General features: G+C 32.9%; 1 protein-coding gene across 1 annotated transcript in view; it reads left to right on the forward strand.

Moving 5' to 3' along the window:
* The first annotated feature begins 4,323 nt into the window (after positions 1-4,323).
* Positions 4,324-20,149, forward strand: part of LOC134685980 (uncharacterized) — a 39,834-nt gene continuing 24,008 nt past the window's right edge. Inside the window, exon 1 of the mRNA XM_063545693.1 lies at positions 4,324-4,374. The gene's annotated coding sequence lies outside the window, so the exon portion shown is untranslated. The remainder of the gene's footprint in view (positions 4,375-20,149) is intronic.

Below are 20,149 nucleotides of genomic sequence, written 5' to 3' on the forward strand. Positions count from 1 at the left end.
ACATATAGTGGCAGCTGAGGGTGAAACAAACAATTCTTTTTTCTCAGGGACCAAAACAAATATTTTATTTTTTTCACCAAAACCTGGAAACAAGCTTTTTTTCCAAAAAAAAACCATAGCCCCCCCCCCCCAAAAAAAACAACAACAAACGGTTGCTGCCTTAGATTTATGATCAATGCATAATTTAATTTATAAAGAATTTGCCATTTGAATAGATTCATGTTGTAAAAAAACATCTCTATGAGGGGGAGGGGGCAATAGGGAGTCTGTTAACATGTTAGCAACACTTTGATTTTGGCATTAACAAATAACAACAAATGCAAAACGCTGATAACAGTTAACACAGTGGGTTGAAAACAGTTTTAAAACAGTTAAAACATAAAAAGGTATTGCATTGCCCCCTTTTTCCTCATTAACTTCTTTAGGTAGTTTTTGCTTTTATTAATGAAGCTTACTTAGTACAGAGATAATTATATAAGCAAGTTATTTGAATTTTATAATATAAGTACAATAGTCAATACTTACTTTTTTTCATATGTTTCTTCCTCCAGAAATTTTCTTCCCAATGTTATTTCTATTGTTATTGTTTGTGCTTTTGTCCATCCATGGAATGTCATTAATTTGTCAGATTTGTTTCTAGTATGAATGAAATTTTCTAAGACGTATAATAACAAACGCTAGACAGAAGACCTTTATTGTTGTTTCACTTATCCAATGTGTAACAGTTACTTTTATGTTCATGACCCTGACACACATTTTGCTAACGCTATATGACGTATGTTGAAAAAGGTAAACAATGTCACCGTCAAGTTGTGTAGGGGATCAAAAAAGGGTCCAATTACTTTGAAATTGAGGTAGCGTATGGAATTTCAGAAAACAACAATTTTTAATCACCATTTGATTCATATCTTTAATGTAACCAGTATTTTAGAGTACTTTCGAAACAGTTACAATGAAAAACTTTACTGTTGTGAATAAGAAACGCAGACAAAACCAGGTTCAAATTGACATGACTGGTGGTCACTAAAATTTATGTAGATCTATAATACAGTAAAACACTTTGAATTCAAAATTGTATAGAGATATGAAATAGGTATCCCGGTTTCATTTAAGATTATTACCATTCTTTTCCGTCATTTGTATACGCAAACGTTAGGTTATTACTTAAAATTCGATGTTTTGGCGAACAAACAAGATGACTGATACATCTATATAGTTGTAACAAGTAATTATAGCTTTTCTTAAAAAGCTAGTTGTCTCTCAGCTGATGAAATTTGAAAGTGTTTGAAAAATTATGAAGGCTTATACATTTTTTTTTAATTTACCTTTTATTTGGGGATAAAGTATAAACACTGGAATGGTAGGGGATGTCATAACTTGTGTCTTTATCGTTTTTCTAAACAGATATAATGTTCGTTTACTTTTTCTTTGGTTGTTTGCTTACTTCTTTGTGTTTGCGCCTGATTTTTCCCCGTTCATAATAGGCATCAAATGTGTAGGGATGAAAAAGTAGTTAATTTAAATATATAGGAACAAGTAATATATACGGAAGCGTATTAGCGCCACACATTTTTTATTTATTTTTCTTCCTACGTTTGCGTTAGAACGCAAACCTTTGCGTTATAACGCAAACCTTTTGGTTGATACCACATCTTCTTATAATATTCTGCTCATTATTAGTCATTGGTATGATCTAATTATTCAAGCATTTTACTTTGCAATGACTACAAAGGTGATAAATTTTAATATATACAGCCTCCTCCATTAATAACTACTGTTTCCTTTGAATCTTAAAAAAGAAATAAGATAAAACAAATGTTCAAATGTTTGCGTTATAACACAAAGGTTTGCGTTATAACGAAAAAGGTTTGCGTTATAACGCAAAGGTTTGCGTTTAAACGCAAACATAGGAAGAAAAATAAAAATAAAATGTATGGCGCTAAAACGCTTCCGTAAATTTATCTCCAACGGTTTTTCACATCTTTTTAAAATATGATAATGTTATTGGCTATAAAGAAGGTGGTGTGCTCTGCAGTGTTACTATAGACTTCAAACACGTTGCTAGACATAAGACCGTTTAATACTGTATCATTTGATATTTTGTTTATGTGTACATGTCTTCCGACACATCTTTTTACTATACTTGAGGATCGAAATATACCAGAGAAACAGTCAACCTCATTAATATAAAATAAACTGAAAACCCCATAGCTGATATAACGGGTCTTTTTTGTGTCTGTGTTTTTGAAATACATGTCATTATTTCGGGAATATGTATCAGGGGGTGATAACTCCATCGTGCCCGTTATACACAAATATAGGGAACTAGCACTCGCATATCTTTCTTCATAAAGTCACTGTTAGAAGTGCATGTATAACTAAGTCGACTTAATATTCACATCTTTAATCTTGTAACAGTACATGCATAGATAATATTCACAGTTATGAATTCCAATATAAAACTACATGTTATTTCATTCTTATATATAATGCAACTTGTTATTTCAAACTCTTTAAAACGACTGACCAATATAAAGTTTCTCAAAAGATCGAGCTATTTATAAACATATGTTCTTAATTTATGTAAGGCATTGATTTATGGTCTTAGATTATTTGGATAAACTTGTAAATGCTATTGCAGTTCAACTGTGCAACTATTATATCGTATAAAGTGTCACATTAATCAAGTCGAAAGATCATTAAACTGATTAAGAACTGACCATCAAATCTAAAAAGTAATTGACCACGCCACACTTAAATTGAAAAGGATAAACAGACAAAAAATAATACACAAGACAAAACATTCAAAACTAAAAACTAAGCACACGAACCCCACCAAAAACTGGGGATAATCTCAAATGCTCCGGAAGGGTAGGCAGATCCTGTTCCACATGTGGCACCCGTCTTGTTGCTCATGTTATTACAAACCCGGTAATATTCGTTACATAGTGTGTTAGTGACCTAATACGGTATGTATGGGGTCAGTTCATAATTCCATAGTGGGTAATCTTACCCACTATCTTAACGTGGTATTTAGACTAGTGGCTTATCAAAATAATCAAGAGCCCTACTTCCATTGGTCTATACAAAACAAATGCCAACATTAACAAATTGTTACCTTTAAATGTTTTGTTGAAACCCTTGAGATTTTTCCTCAAACTGTGTTGATTTTTAGAACGACGTCACAACAGTGTATTGCTTTTTACCATGCATTTGGATGTTATGGAATATAAAATAAGATGAAAGTTGAAAAAGATATTTAAACAAATATGAAATTCGCAAGAACTGAGTTCTCTGAATAAAACAGCTGAGGACATGGTATTCAATATGGCTCATATATAGTACAACTGAAGTATTGGAGACTGGTCTTGATTGTGACTAAATGAGCAAGAGTTAGAGGTATAAGTGTCCTAAGCACTGCACTAATTATAACCCTTATCGTGCAAAGTAGACAGGTTTTATTTGTGACTAAATGAGCAAGGGTTAGTGGTATAAATTGCCCACGCGCCGCCCTAATTGTAACCCAGACCGTGCAAGGAGGTTGGTATTTTTTACGAGACGTAATGAGCAAAAGTTAGAGGTATAAATGGCCTAAGCACCGCCCTACCGGTAATTATAACGTTACCCTGGCCGTGCAATGAGACGTATTTACAAGACTAAATGAACAAGAGTTAGAGGTAAAAATGGCCTATCTCTGATGTTAGAAGTTGTTACAAGTGAACTGACTTTTATTCAGTTGTTATTTCATAATTCGATCAGGACTGACCTAAACTATTATTGACTTTTATTTGAATAATAATATAATTTGATAATAAAAAAAAAAATTGTAGGATATTACTTTTCAATTTCATTAAGGAGTTGAGGTTTTTGTTATTAGAAGCATATTCTCATAAAATGAAACACAACATTAAAACAGATACAAGAAGATTATTTATTATACTGACTTAAATAAATAAGGGCAATCATATCTATTTCCAAAATCTTCTAGGACCCCCAAATTCAGAATCAAACATGATGGGTGTTGTTTATTTTCATTGACCCCAAATATTAAAGAATATAGGCAGCTAAAATATAAGAAAAGAGAAAAATGCGCAAAATTTATAAAGAAAATAAGAATGAAGAACCCCCATTTAGACTGCATTTTATAACATAATTAAGAGAAATATCCCAGAAATTATTTCTAATATAAATGATTTGTTCCAAAATGTGCCGTAAATTAAAATGTATTTTGTTTTTCGTTCTTCATTTCACTTCTTTTTTGGGTACGTTCCTGGCCCCTTTCTTACTTTACATGGACCATGTTTCTCGGTTATCCCCCTTTGACGTCCTTTCCTATACACGTGTTTTTTTTTTGATTTTTACTGTCAAGACAAAGTAAGTTAATGGATATTTCATATGCATAGTAAAATTTAACAGTTATTCAATTTAAAGAATCGTATTTAAACATCTGGATTAATAAATGTCAATTACGTAAATCATAACATAATGAATCGATAGGAACCAGTGGCGGATCCCGAAAATTTCATAAGTGGGGGCCTACTGACTGACTTAAGAGAGGGCCCGCTTCAGTCACGCTTAAATGATTCCTTATATGAGCAAACAAAAACAAAAATTCAAAAGGGGGGAGGCAGGCCAAATCCGCCTCTGGGAACTGGCTGACGTCAGTCACGTATTTACCTTGATATAAACGAGAGTGCGGAACAGTGAATAGACAAAATGGGTAAAAAAAAAAATAATGGAGAAAATGAGGTGGCTTAATTAGACCCCACAATATATGAGACCCACATTAAGGACAATATCCGATAGAATGATACCCTGATGTAACCTCACAGTCTTTAACAATTGCCAAATGTCCATTGTTTCATAGTCTCAGGAATTTTTGCCATAAATACAAGTGCAATGTATTGTAATATCAACCATTAATTTATATTAAAATATTATTATAAAACAATAAAATCATAATTATCTCAAATCAACAATCTGACGAATTTGATAGAATTTATGATTATTTTTGTATTTTTAAAATGTCTCTGTTGAACAAATTAAAGGGAAATCACACTATTGTTTATACGCATCGATCTCGGTGCCGCCATAGTGTCGTAACTGTATTATAACGTCGCCGTTTTCGATTCCGTCGTAAAGGTTGCTAATTTGTGAAATAGCTAGCCTGGAAAACCTGGCCCAATCATACTGCGTCGATAGCGGAGCTAATCAGTAGCCAGGACCCCAGGCTAGTGAAATAGCGAGCCGCTCGAAGGGACGTTCCAATAAAGCAGGAGAAATGATAATAGACATATATATCATATTTTTTACAACTGATATATGTTGTACTAGCGAGTTTCTAGATTGTATTGGGGTTTCTGCAATACAAAATAACGGCAAATACTGCAGAATATAAGGCAAGAGAAAAAAAAAGATTAGAGAATGATGAGGTGCTAAAATATAAAAAATAAAAAAATAAAAATGAATATTAATCAATGAATGACCCTTTATCCAGACCATTATGATAAAAGAATGTATCAATACAAAACACAAAATCATCATGCATAATCAAAACTAAGAACGTTGGAAATTCATAGCATATTCAATGTACTTTAGTATCCTCTCCAACCATTTCCTATATTACGAAGTCGCTGACATACTTTTTTTTTAAATTTTCTGATGTATATGTTCAATATCTAATTGCATTATAAATTTCAAAAAATTCTATTGATGGGCTATTAACTGATTTTGACCGTAGATTCAAATATTAAAATGCTACTCGAAACGGATAAAATGTACATGCAAAAAAATAGCCGAAAGTGGTCATGATATGGCACATGTTTGGCAGCGTATCGCCGCGATGCAGTATGTAGGATTCAGCGTATATATATATATACGAAATTTGTTTGACATGCACACGTATAAAAATTGCGGTTTTTATCCAACGCAGTCATAGGTTTGAACGTAGTTTTCAATTTAGACCCGTTTATATATATATATATATATATAAACGCCTAAAAAGTGTACATAACAACAACAATAACACAAAAAGGAACTATAAATGTAATTATTTATAAATATTTCGGATAACAGATATCCTTCGTCAGTCAGATTCTGATGTTAAATGAATCATCTTTAAGTCTTCTTAGATTAAACTTTTACTAAATCTTGAAATTTATACAATAAAAAAGGCAAACCGAACATCAGTTAAGACGCTTGCATCATTGCAAAAATATGTTGAATATGAAATAGGTTATATGACTAATTACATCAGAGAGTTCAAATAAATGTTTTAAATAAAAATAATAATGTGCGATATGAACTAGCACATTTCTAAAGCTTTAACAGTGTCGATAAATATGATGTTACAAGAAAGATTGCGTTAATAAGAATTCCAAATAAACAGCATTGAACGGTCTTATTTCTAAATAAACAGCACTGAACGGTCTAAATTTCTAAATATTTCAGATTTAACAACTGTAGTGTAGTTACATTAGAGTCTGCGATGTTATAGCCACGTCCAACTATTTTACTTTAGTCAAAATTTGTTATTTTTTTAAACGGCCGTTTGTTTTAAACATCGCAGACTCTAATGTAACTATACTACAGTTGTTAAATCTGAAATATTTAGAAATTTAGACCGTTTTATTTAGAAATAAGACCGTTCAATGCTGTTTATTTGGAATTCTTATTAACGCAATCTTTCTTGTAACATCATATTTATCGACACTGTTAAAGCTTTAGAAATGTGCTAGTTCATATCGCACATTATTATTTTTATTTAAAACATTTATTTGAACTCTCTGATGTAATTAGTCATATAACCTATTTCATATTCAACATATTTTTGCAATGATGCAAGCGTCTTAACTGATGTTCGGTTTGCCTTTTTTATTGTATAAATTTCAAGATTTAGTAAAAGTTTAATCTAAGAAGACTTAAAGATGATTCATTTAACATCAGAATCTGACTGACGAAGGATATCTGTTATCCGAAATATTTATAAATAATTACATTTATAGTTCCTTTTTGTGTTATTGGTGTTGTTATGTACACTTTTTAGGCGTTTATATAATTTATTTTATTGTGTACATGTATCGTTACTTGTAACGATCCAGCGCCCTCGTGGGAAAAATCGTTGACTATTATTCAGACGTTTTATATATATATATATATATATATACAACTCGTCTAAACATCAACCCAACAATGTTAGATCTGTAAATTTGCTTTCGCAAATTTTTGGTTCTTCCCTCGCCGGGATTCGAACCCATGCTACTGTGATATCGTGACACCAAATCGCCTGCACTGCAGCCGTCCCGCTAGACCACACGACCACCTGGGCTCTCAAAAAAAGAGCTTTCGGTGGGCATATGTTACCTTTCCACGTCAGTTTTAATCTAGCGGTGTACTACAGTACATGATATATAAGGCATGCAGATGTTATTGTTACAGATCAGCTAAATTATCTATAGTAAAGGATCCTACAAATTAATGTAAGATACAGTCACAGAAAATAATTATATTCATAAGTACGTCTGAGTCAGTGACAACCCTACAACAGATGTATATATATATATACGAGTCTAAATTGAAAACTACGTTCAAACCTATGACTGCGTTGGATAAAACCCGCAATTTTTATACGTGTGCATGTCAAACAAATTTCGTTGTAGAAGGGTCTAAAAACAGCACAAACAACATTTTCCAAAAGACCAAAAGAGTGAAAAGTATATTTAAACAAAACGCATTTGACTAACAGGTCGAACAACTGATGTTCTTTAACCCTGCTGACTGCCATTGGCGATTGCCAAATAAAATTGATCACAGGTTGTAAATATATATATATTTATATATTATTTCTTTTTTTTTGGGGGGGGGGAGGGGGATTCTTATAGACCAAGAGTAACAGGCTTTTACAGCATGTAAGCATACAGCTTCCGGAATCTGTATTTTTCTGTCTTACAGATGGTTGTAAATAAGACCATGAGTTTCAACTTTCAGTTTTCTCATATCACATACATCATATTTATAGTCTTCTATACTACATGTAGGAATAATTCATCAAACATCCCATTTCATATAAGAGTCAAAACTCATATGTCCTATTTCTGAATATGCATAAACTTGCCACTGGACGTAAATGTGTGAAGTGCTATTTGAAATCGTTTTTTTATTTCACATGTGACGACAGAAATGATTCAAGTGTCGTTCATCTTTCCCAAATGTTCCTTTGATATATAAGGCCTCTGAACACTGAACCATGCTGAACAGTTGGGGCAAGTTTAAATACAATACGCAAGCTTGATACGGTCTAAATTTGGATTTTAGTCAAATTTTTGACATATTATAGGTTTCTGACACAAAATAAATGTGGTCAAAGGTATTAAAAATCTATTGTGCAATACTGTGCAATTGGAGATTTTTTCTTAAGATATTTCGAAAAATTTGCAGAAAAAAATGAAACACAACCCCACCCCTCTTGGAGTAAATTCCCCGAATCTCAAATTCCCAGTCTTCTATTTGTGGTATGGACTGAATTTACATCAACAGATATAAACAATTTATCAAAGTTGTATAAGCATTGGTGAAAGCGTTCTTGAGTTATAATTGTCCGAAAACTGTAAAATCCCTTTTTTTAAAGAATAAAACCCCGTAACTTGGAAACGTAAAATCAAAATTCATAAGTAGAAAGGGAGCTCACCTAAATAGATGTAAACGATTCATCAAAGTTTTACGGCAATTGGTGAACGCGTTTTTCATTTAAAGGCATAAGAAACCTCAAATTAAAAAAAAATAGTGCATATGTTTCTTATAACTCAATGGATAGTTGTCATTATTAAACTTTTTTCACCGGTCATTCGTTTATTATGACTTTTATGTCCGACATGTTGACGACAGACGGACAGACAGAAGTATACAATAATACGTCCCGTAACAGGGCGTATAACAATTCAACACGAACTATACATTTCAATCAGTGTAATTGAAGTCTGGAGCTGGCATGTCAGTTAACTGCTAGTAGTCTGATGTGATTTGTGTATTACAAATTTATGTCATTAAAAAAAATACATCTTCTGACATCGAACTCGGACTAAAACTCAGTAATAAGCACATTACAATTCTTGAATTGAATTGTAATGTGCTTATTGTTATGCGTTTACTTTTCTGCATTGGCTAGAGGTATAGGGGAGGGTTGAGATCTCACAAACATGTTTAACCCCGCCGCATTTTTACGCCTATCACCAAGTCAGGAGACTCTGGCCTTTGTTAGTCTTGTATTATTTTAACTTTTAGTTTCATGTGTACAATTTGGAGTTAAGTGTTGCGTTCATTTTCACTAAACTAGTATATATCATCTTCAAGTAAAAAGTCAATATCAAAACTATGCCAAAATGGGAATTATTTATTTTCCCTTTTTTATTTTTAACGTGTTTATTTCAAATTACAAAAGCCATTTATTTGATTTATATACAGGCAATGAGCCTATCATTTATTTAGAGATTTTGAAATGCAGCATTTACTGGTCTTTCAATAATTTCTTGTATTATAGATGATTCATTTCCACATTGTCACTCTTCGATCTAACACATTTATTTCCACATTGTCACTCTCCTCTCTGACACATTTATTTCCACATTGTCACACTCCGCTCTGACACATTTATTTCCACATTGTCACTCTCCGCTCTGACACATTTATTTCCACATTGTCACACTCCGCTCTGACACATTTATTTCCACATTGTCACTCTCCGCTCTGACACATTTATTTCTACATTGTCACTCTTCGCTCTGAAACATTTATTTCCACATTGTCACACTCCGCTCTGACACATTTATTTCCACATTGTCACTCTTCGCTCTGACACATTTATTTCTACATTGTCACTCTCCTCTCTGACACATTTATTTCCACATTGTCACACTCCGCTCTGACACATTTATTTCCACATTGTCACTCTCCGCTCTGACACATTTATTTCTACATTGTCACTCTTCGCTCTGACACATTTATTTCCACATTGTCACACTCCGCTCTGACACATTTATTTCCACATTGTCACTCTTCGCTCTGACACATTTATTTCTACATTGTCACTCTCCTCTCTGACACATTTATTTCCACATTGTCACTCTTCGCTCTAACACATTTATTTCCACATTGTCACTCTCCGCTCTGACACATTTATTTCCACATTGTCACTCTTCGCTCTGACACATTTATTTCCACATTGTCACTCTCCTCTCTGACACATTTATTTCCACATTGTCACTCTCCTCTCTGACACATTTATTTCTACATTGTCACTCTTCGCTCTGACACATTTATTTCCACATTGTCATTCTCCGCTCTGACACATTTATTTCTACATTGTCACTCTTCGCTCTGACACATTTATTTTCACATTGTCACACTCCGCTCTGACACATTTATTTCCACATTGTCACTATTCGCTCTGACACATTTATTTCTACATTGTCTCTCTTCGCTCTGACACATTTATTTCTACATTGTCACTCTTCGCTCTGACACATTTATTTCTACATTGTCACTCTTCGCTCTGACACATTTATTTCCACATTGTCACTCTTCGCTCTGACACATTTATTTCCACATTGTCACTCTTCGCTCTGACACATTTATTTCCACATTGTCACTCTCCTCTCTGACACATTTATTTCCACATTGTCACTCTCCTCTCTGACACATTTATTTCTACATTGTCACTCTTCGCTCTGACACATTTATTTCCACATTGTCATTCTCCGCTCTGACACATTTATTTCTACATTGTCACTCTTCGCTCTGACACATTTATTTCCACATTGTCACACTCCGCTCTGACACATTTATTTCCACATTGTCACTATTCGCTCTGACACATTTATTTCTACATTGTCTCTCTTCGCTCTGACACATTTATTTCTGCATTGTCACTCTTCGCTCAGACACATTTATTTCTACATTGTCACTCTTCGCTCTGACACATTTATTTCCACATTGTCACTCTTCGCTCTGACACATTTATTTCCACATTGTCACTCTCCTCTCTGACACATTTATTTCCACATTGTCACTCTTCGCTCTGACACATTTATTTCTACATTGTCTCTCTTCGCTCTGACACATTTATTTCCACATTGTCACTCTTCGCTCTGACACATTTATTTCTACATTGTCACTCTTCGCTCTGACACATTTATTTCCACTCTCTCCGATCTGACATATTTATTTCCACATTGTCTCTCTCCGATCTGACACATTTATTTCCACATTGTCTCTCTCCGATCTGACACATTTATTTCCACATTGTCGTTCTCCGCTCTGACATATTTATTTCCACATTGTCTCTCTCCGATCTGACACGTTTATTTCCACATTGTCACATTCCGCTCTGACACGTCTTCCACAATGAACAAATCATTCATACATTAATATTGGAAATATATATGAGGTATATTTAAGATACGGATTAAAAATAAGTAGAAAACGCTTTGAAAATGTCTTTATAGAATATATGATTTACAAATGAAACAACAGTTTATAAAATATAAATGGGTTCCTCTAGAAAATTTTGAAATGGTGTAACCTTCAAAAAGCAAAGTCTACTTTTGCTGTCGTGAAGCCAGGATTATCACACCAATCTTATAGTCTCTATTCCTAGTCTCTTAAGTGTCCTATAACATCTGACATGCCTAAGAAAAAACATGATAAAAGTGATTAATTTTGCACATTTTTGGGTAATATTCATTGGTCAGTTGACAATAAAATTAGTCAAAGAGTAAAGTGACTAGTTTAGATAGATTAGTGACAGTTTAATATTTGTGACAGAGTCAAACTAGTAAGCACTGAAGGGCCTTAGCAACTATACATGTATATGGTCATGGTATATGGTGATCAATGAATCCATGGCCAATAAAATCATAACCCCTCTACTTGATCAACAAGAAACAGAATGGCCACCTCTATCTGATTGAATTTACATCATGACCCCCCCTACTTTTTTTGCAGACTCCCTGGAGATAAATAATGACCGATCCGTAAATACGAATACGGTGGGGTTAAAGAATCCTAGCGCCTCCCCTATCAATAAAGTATTGAAGTCCCCCCTTTTTTTTCCCCGAGCTACATATACCTTAACGTTTGGGGTTAATACTCAATCAACTATTGCAAAAAGAAGGTATCCTACGACGTGAATCTAGTCTGTGATTTAGAAATTCAAGGTTTTTTTTCAAATAATTTTAAATCTATACGCATAAAACTTAGTAACTGCATTGTATATAGTTCTACCTTGATCTAAAAAAAGCCCAAAAGGGAAGAAATCCCATACTGACGATAAAACTTTTAATCAAAGAATAGAGTACTAAGAAGGCTTGGCTATGTCCATAAATCTGAAACAAGCTCAATTAATGCCGTTTCTTATTATTTAAGATTACCAGTACAGTGACCGTTACTGTACTATCAATAAATATAAACTGTCCTTAAGCTAGCTCCTCTTGCAGCTTAGCCTGTGTAACGTCCATATTTGGTTAATTTATTGTTGCGTTACTTTCGCACATTCATTTGGGGAATAGTTTTGTAAAAAAAACTTTCTTGTAAAAAAAAATGACTTGTGTTAAGATTTTAATAGAACAATAATCTAAATTGGCCGACCAAAGAAAACAAATACGTTAAAACAATGGTTTATATAGTAAAACTTCCTATATGAGTGGCGGACAGGGAGTACCTTTCTCTTTTCTCCCGCCCTGAAAACATGAAAAGCTATTTGTCTGGTCTATGGTCGGGTTGTTGTCTCTTTGAAACATTCCCTATTTCCATTCTCAATTTTATAGTGTATAGGGTGCTAATTTTAAGAGAAATCGATCATATGTCTTGTTTGTTTATGACTCGTCCCCGTCTTGTCCTTTCACAAGATAGAGGTGTTGTTGATTCTGCAGCAAGAATCTCAATAACGTTTTCACTGACTTCTGTCTGTTTGCATTGAATTTGTAAAGCTGATCAATGGTCACCTAGTCTGATGGTGCCGTTTCTCGATGAATTTGTTTTTTAAGTACAAATCCAAACTATAGAAACGCAGGATGTTTGCAAATACGGACGATTTTTGTGACATTATAAGTGCAATTCGTTTTAAAAGGATTGCCGAAAAACGCTGCATAATAAAAATTCTATTGGAAAATAATACGGGATATAGTTTATCGAAAATACATAGTACAAGCAGTCGTTGAAAATCAGACAGAAAATCATTTTTGGAATGGAATTAACAAAGAATTATAATAAAAGTGTCCTTGAACTTGGATAATTTAAAGCATGCACAACTTTCTCCAAATGTTCCAAGTGAAACCAGTTTCGGAATATTATTGGAATGTACAGAAAATATAGTTCCGGTAGCTTGTAAAAAGAGATTGTCAATACGGTAATCGTATATGCGCCGTTTATCCAGGACAGCAACATCGGAATGAGGAAAAAGTCATTTTGGGATGTCAACCCCGAAGTTAATGCGCACTCGATGGGACGAAATAAAATTAGAGCATTCAGACCGTTTCTTTTTTTTTCCTTTCAATTCCGTTTTTCGAAACAAATTATTTCTATAGAGGATGCATGTATGTTCTCAGATTTATTTTATTGTATCAATTTTCACGAAAGACATAATATTGAAGTTACATTGAAAATAGTTTGCAAGGTTTGTCCGTAACCCAATCGTGTACATCAGACGGAGAATATACTATATTTTGTATATTGAAAACATGTATTATTTTATCTTTCACTTTTATAACTGACGGAATGTTTTTATTAGTAACCTTTTTTGATGGCTTTATTAGAAATACGTCTTTTAGACACAACAATTTGAAATTTAATTGTATCGTCCTGAACATGCCTGAAATATTTGCCACTGTTCATTTTGCAACCTCAAATCATTCAATTCAAAATGTACATGGAAATCACTTAATGATTTTTTTGAAGCTGAATGTGCATCCTGTTAGTTTGAAATAAAACTCAATCAGTAGAATTAATAGGAAATTTACAAAACTAGACAAGGGAAATGAAAACAAAATAACAAACATCACTCAGATCCCGTTACATATTTTGCCAATGCCTCTCAATAATTCAAACGTTACTGTATATTAAGTAGCGTCATCCTTTTTCTGCCAAATTCTATTCATATCGGTCAACTTCGAAACAATTTATCTATAAAAAAGACCAACACCAAACAAGGATGGTGACACGTATCTCTATACATACACAGGCTCACAATATACTCCTGGAAATTGGGCTCAAGTAGAATATAGGGACAAATAGTTCCGGTTAAAAAATATATATTTATATGCTAAAAAAATAGAAAATCATACGTACAAAGATACTTAATGTATTAAAATAACGTTGAAGTTATTCCTATTAGTGAGGTCGGCAGTCGGCACTTATTTATCTATGTATGCTTAAAAGTAAGGTCGGCAGGTCGGCAGTCGGCACTTATTCGTCTATGTATGCTTAAAAGTAAGATCGGCAGGTCGACATTCGGCACTTATTCGTCTATGTTTTCTATGTTAAATTGTAAACTAATATTTAATAAGTGTCGACCAGCCCACCAATATATATGTAACACTCCCAAACGTGTCCTTCCCCCCAAACGTGTTCGATTCCCCCAAACGTGTCTTTTCTCCCTATACGTGTCCGAAATGTACAATATTCCCCAAACGTGTCCGATTTCATAACCCCCAAACGTGTCCGATAATTGTTATTTGCCAAAACGTGTCCAATATTTAACGCCAAAACGTCACACGTCTTGTAGCGCTAATACATGTATCTCCTAAATAAAATTGCTGATAACGTTGACGGCAATTATATGATGGGAGACACAGGTGATGAAGTTGTCATTTATTAGATTTAGTTAGTTCAATGTTCAATGTAGGGTTTTAATGATTATAATAATTGCAAAATGAATCTGTCATTATTAATAAACTTTTATATTTATCTGCATATTGCATTGCATTGCAACAGCATTTTTTTCTCTCACTTTTGTCAATAGTTTGTGTGTAATTTAAAATCTTATCAAATCATAAACTGGTTATCCGTTATTTTAATAAATTTTAGTTTTCCAGCATCACTAAATAAACACGATAAAGAGACATAACGTCCAGTGCCACATATTTCATGCATAGGTTTTATAGATTCTTTTTTTATGAATATTATTATTGTGTGATCAACGCCCGTTTTAATTGCAAATTTATTTTGTAACTGTAAAAATAAACTTTAGACTGTTGATTACGTATTGTCCAGACACAAGTACTTTGTGTATATTTAGAGCGAACACTTGTTTTGCAAGTTTTAATGTTTTTACAGTTATACTGCACAAATTAACTGTAAACTGATGATCGCGTATTGTCCAGTTGCAAGTATTTCATGCATATTTAGAAAGAACATACAAGTTTTAATGTTTTTGCAGTTCTATTTAGAGAGAACATAGAACAGAGAGCAGAATAAAAAAGGAAAAAACCAATTTTCCTCTTTTTTCACTCTAATTTCTGACAAGTGCAATTAGAGGCCAAAATAAGACCAGAACGTAATAAATTTATTCTATAACCGATGTATTTGAGAAAAAATCATGAAAAACAAAGACAATTATGTTTTATTAGTATTTATTTGATACAATTCAAAATAAATTTATACTGAATTCTACACTTTACTGTCCATTTTCATTCAACTCTCCGTAAATGATGCAACTTAGAATAAATTTATTCTAAATGCATGGTGCTTTCTGTATATAATCATTTATAAAATAAATTTATTATAAAGAGCCTTGATATCTATTATCAGTTCGAGAAAATCATAGAATAAATTTATTCTACATTTAATGTAATTTATGATTATAACAATATTTAAAATAAATTTATTTTGAAAGTCCAGTAATCTGTATGCTGAGGCTGTGATACAGAATAAATTTATTCTACATTTAATGTCATTTATGATTATAATAATATATAAAATAAATTTATTTTGAAAGTAAAGTAATCTGTATGGTGAGGTTGAGACACAGAATAAATTAATTCTATGTTGAATGTGATTTTTGTCTTGTATAATAATATATAAAATAAATTTATTCTGAAAGTACAGTTATCATATTAAGGAGGCGACACAGAATAAATTTATTCTACATTCAATGTGGATTAAAAGTATTATGATATATAAAATAAATCTATTTTGATAGTACAGTAGTTGTGTTAACTTAAAAGGTTGAGACACAGAATAAATTTATTCTGGTTATAAAAATATGTAAAATTTGTTTAGGAAAAAATACACTGATCTGTATGAATATATTAGGCTACATAGAATAATTTTATTTTAAACCAGCAGTATTTTTTATAATATTTGATATGTTCACATAATAAATTTACCTTGACAATACATTTAGGTCATAAGAAATGTGTTCCTATATAATTTTCCATCTTTCATGTCTATTTAATGACATATAACATTCATAAACATGTATTTTATTTGAAGTTGCGATCTGACTATTTTTGTTATATGGGACTGAATAGAAAAACTGTGCAGCAATTTAAAAAAAAATTATCAACATATAAATGTAAAATAAACAGATAAGAAATAGTAAAAGTTCAACAGGTTTTTCTAAAATTGAAAATAAATCTGTTTTTTTAAACATGTCTTTCTCTGTAGATGTACGTGCTATGAATTGTTCTTTTTCTTGCTTCTGGATAGGCCTGATCTGAAAGAAGTAACGACAAATTCAAAACAATTTCAAACATTTTTAGTTATCATACCAAAATTTATTATATTTGATGAAGAAACTGTCTGTCTTTCTTTTATTTATGATGTCTATTTTGTTTATATAATATTATTCACTCTTTTAATTGTCATTAATAACAGTCTTGCTCAGTGTTGAAGTCCGTACTTTGACCTTTGATGATTTACTTTTATAAATTGTGACTTGGATGGAGAGTTGTCTCATTGGCACCCATACCACATCTTCTTATATATATATATATATATATTGCCTCTGGATACAGCAATATAAAGATGGCTATGCTATGCACTTGAACTAACCCGAATAATTCAGTTATATTCCGCTGATCTACGAAGGCTACATTAACCTCGTGTTGGAGAAAATCGGACACAGAAAGGGCTTGGATTATTCGAGCTACACTTGAACAGCAGTTGTTGAATTTTTATACAATAAAGGGATTAACGTACAGTAACTCATTAAACTTTTACAATTTAAAAGTCAACACTATATCAAATTAAAAACTCATTATTACATACCTAATCTCCATCTTCAGAAACACTGTATAAGTCAGGACTGGTGTTTCATAACATTTTTCTCACTCTACAAGAAATATTTGAAGTTAAAATGCAGGAACACTTACTCTGTTATTAATTTTCTTCAGGCATATTTCTTTATTTTTTATCAGGATTGGCATGAATCGTTCCCAACTTCCTGAATATGCATGTAATATTTGCCATTGGACATTCAGCCAGTCATGATCAATCAATCAATCAATCAATCATAGAGTCTTAAAACAGATGAATGTTTCATGCCTAGGAGACAGCGAACTGAAGACACACATTACAATTAAAAAAACAGGGTTCATTAAGTTTTAAACAACACACAGGACTGGTGTTGACAATACTTTTACCTACCCCATTCAACATACCAGAAAACAAGTAAGACATGTTTAAAAAAAAACAGCAGCTTCCTCAGGCAAAAGTATGAGTAATGTACCCAACACATTCCCCCATTCAACAAAATATCCATTTTCCTCTCAAAATGTTAAAGATGCTCCTTCGGCACTCTGATACAAAAATATATTGAAATTTAGGTACATGTACTTTTGTCAACATTTTACACATTTTATTACCCAAATATGAGTGCAAATGTCTCGCCTTTTTCTTACTTATCATTCAAATCATGTTGAAAGTCTTTAGTATGGAGGTTTTACTACAAATATCACGTATACTTAACATTAGCAATGCACAACTACAATGTATGATTGTTGTCATGTATATTATTAAACGAGAAGACCTTATTTTGTGTGTCGCTTCTCTCTCTTTCCACCACGATAAATTATTCATCATGCCTCGACCAAAAACCTTAACCTGCAGCGGGACAGACGGAAGGACGAACAAACGAACGCACGCACAGATTCGCAGACTAGAAAACACAATGCCAAAAGATGGGGCATAAAATTTATTGTTGAAATTGAAAGAAGTGAGTTGGCAAAAAAGAAAGTAGGGTAGGGATAAGAGGGAATCAGGACTTTTTCGGAACCTCGGGATTTTGGGATTGACCCTTACGGGATCCGGGAGTATATTTTTCGATTTCGGGATATGAATTTCTTTAAATTCTGCATCTCGGGATTTCGTGTTTTTAAGCCGGGGATTTCGGGATCAGGACCCCTCCGACCACCCCTAAAATTAGCCTTAGTCGGTCAGTCATATATACAAGATTCATATCCTACCATTGGCATGTTAATAATGCCCTCATAAGAAAAAGCACTGATGAATTGTTCTAGAAGCATATTTTATTAGACTAATATGGTCTATATATAAGTAGTTACAATTATTTCATGTTTGGAGCGATGCAAATTTTACCAAAAGATGCATTGTAGCAAAGGAGAAGAGTAATTGTGGTCTGAGACCAGAGACACAAAAAATATTGAATTTAACAGAAAGGAAACAAATATCAGACTTTGAAAGAAGGGAGAGGGCTTTTGATACTTTTCCAAAAAGTTCTCCATACATAATATCTTTTTAATACAAAAAATCATCCCAGTTCACAAGCTGTATATGACCGCGATTTTGTGGGTGTGTTCTGGTGTTGCTAATCATGCTAATAGTACCTGAGAATCAGATCTTAATACAACATCTTATCATCAAACAATTAGGTTAAGGTCATGTTAACCCCGACAGATAGACATGACACCACAGTTGTCATGGTTGTTCCATACACTACATATTATTGACCTATTGCTTATAATGCCCGAAAAATTGACCCAACCACACAACTAAAAATTGTCCAATGAACCATAAAAATGAGGTCGAAGTCAATTGAGACCTGTCAGACGGACATTTCCAGCTGACAACGATTCCATACATGATACACATTATATTGGTACCCTACTGCTTAAGGCATCTGAGAAATAGACCAAACCACAACACCATACATCGGCCAATGAACTATGAAATTGAGGCCAAGGTCAGACGGAACCTATCGGGTGGATATGTACAGCTTACAATCATTTCAATAATCAATACAGCAAATATAGATGACTGACTAGTTATAGTATCTAGATACAGTCTTGCTTAAGTTACTTTATCTTTGATAAATGATCCATGGAATAAGGTCCAGGTCAGGTTAACCCTACATGTACCTAGCTGACGAACATGTAAATGTTGCTAGGAACCCATATACCAAACATAGTTATCATATTACTCATAATAAGTGAGTTTTTTATTTAACAAAACAAAATGTATCAAGCAGTTACTGAACCATGAAAATGAGGTTGCCGGGACATTGATATATGACAGACGGAAATTTCGTAACATATCGTATGAAACATTTAGATTGTCTAACCTATGAAATATAATGCTTCAAACAAAGAGTGTACACCATCGTCGCCGGTGCCGCTGGGTTGCAATACCTACTATGTCTCGCATACAGGCGTCGGAGAAAGAAAAAAACATCACTGCACAACATACATGAACGTTTCATATAAACCTCTGAAGAAAGCGATACCTTTCTGAGAAAATTTATTTTTTCCAAATAGGACCCATTAATTTGTATTCATGCTTAACTATATTTCTTCCAAAGTTTAATCGTTAGTACACATGATATATATCATGTGTATGCTACACTTTTACCATTATATAATATTTATGAAAAATTCACTGTTGTCTAAGAGTGTACATTTCCCTCAGGATACAATGTATATTATTTACCATTTAAAATTCCTAAATTTTGCAGTCAGAATTAATACATTTTTTTTTAAATTATTCGAAAATGCCTGCCCATAACAAGTATAAATTTGATGACCATTCAGGCATTCATTTGAGAAGAAAGATTCGACTGAGGTGTGTCTTTTCAAAGAGGTTCTTTTAGTTCAAAAAGGACATCGGTGGTCTACTAAAATAGTGCATAGTTAAGAAAATTTGT

The sequence above is a fragment of the Mytilus trossulus genome, chromosome 10, assembly GCF_036588685.1.
Source record: "Mytilus trossulus isolate FHL-02 chromosome 10, PNRI_Mtr1.1.1.hap1, whole genome shotgun sequence".
Lineage (NCBI taxonomy): Eukaryota > Metazoa > Mollusca > Bivalvia > Mytilida > Mytilidae > Mytilus > Mytilus trossulus.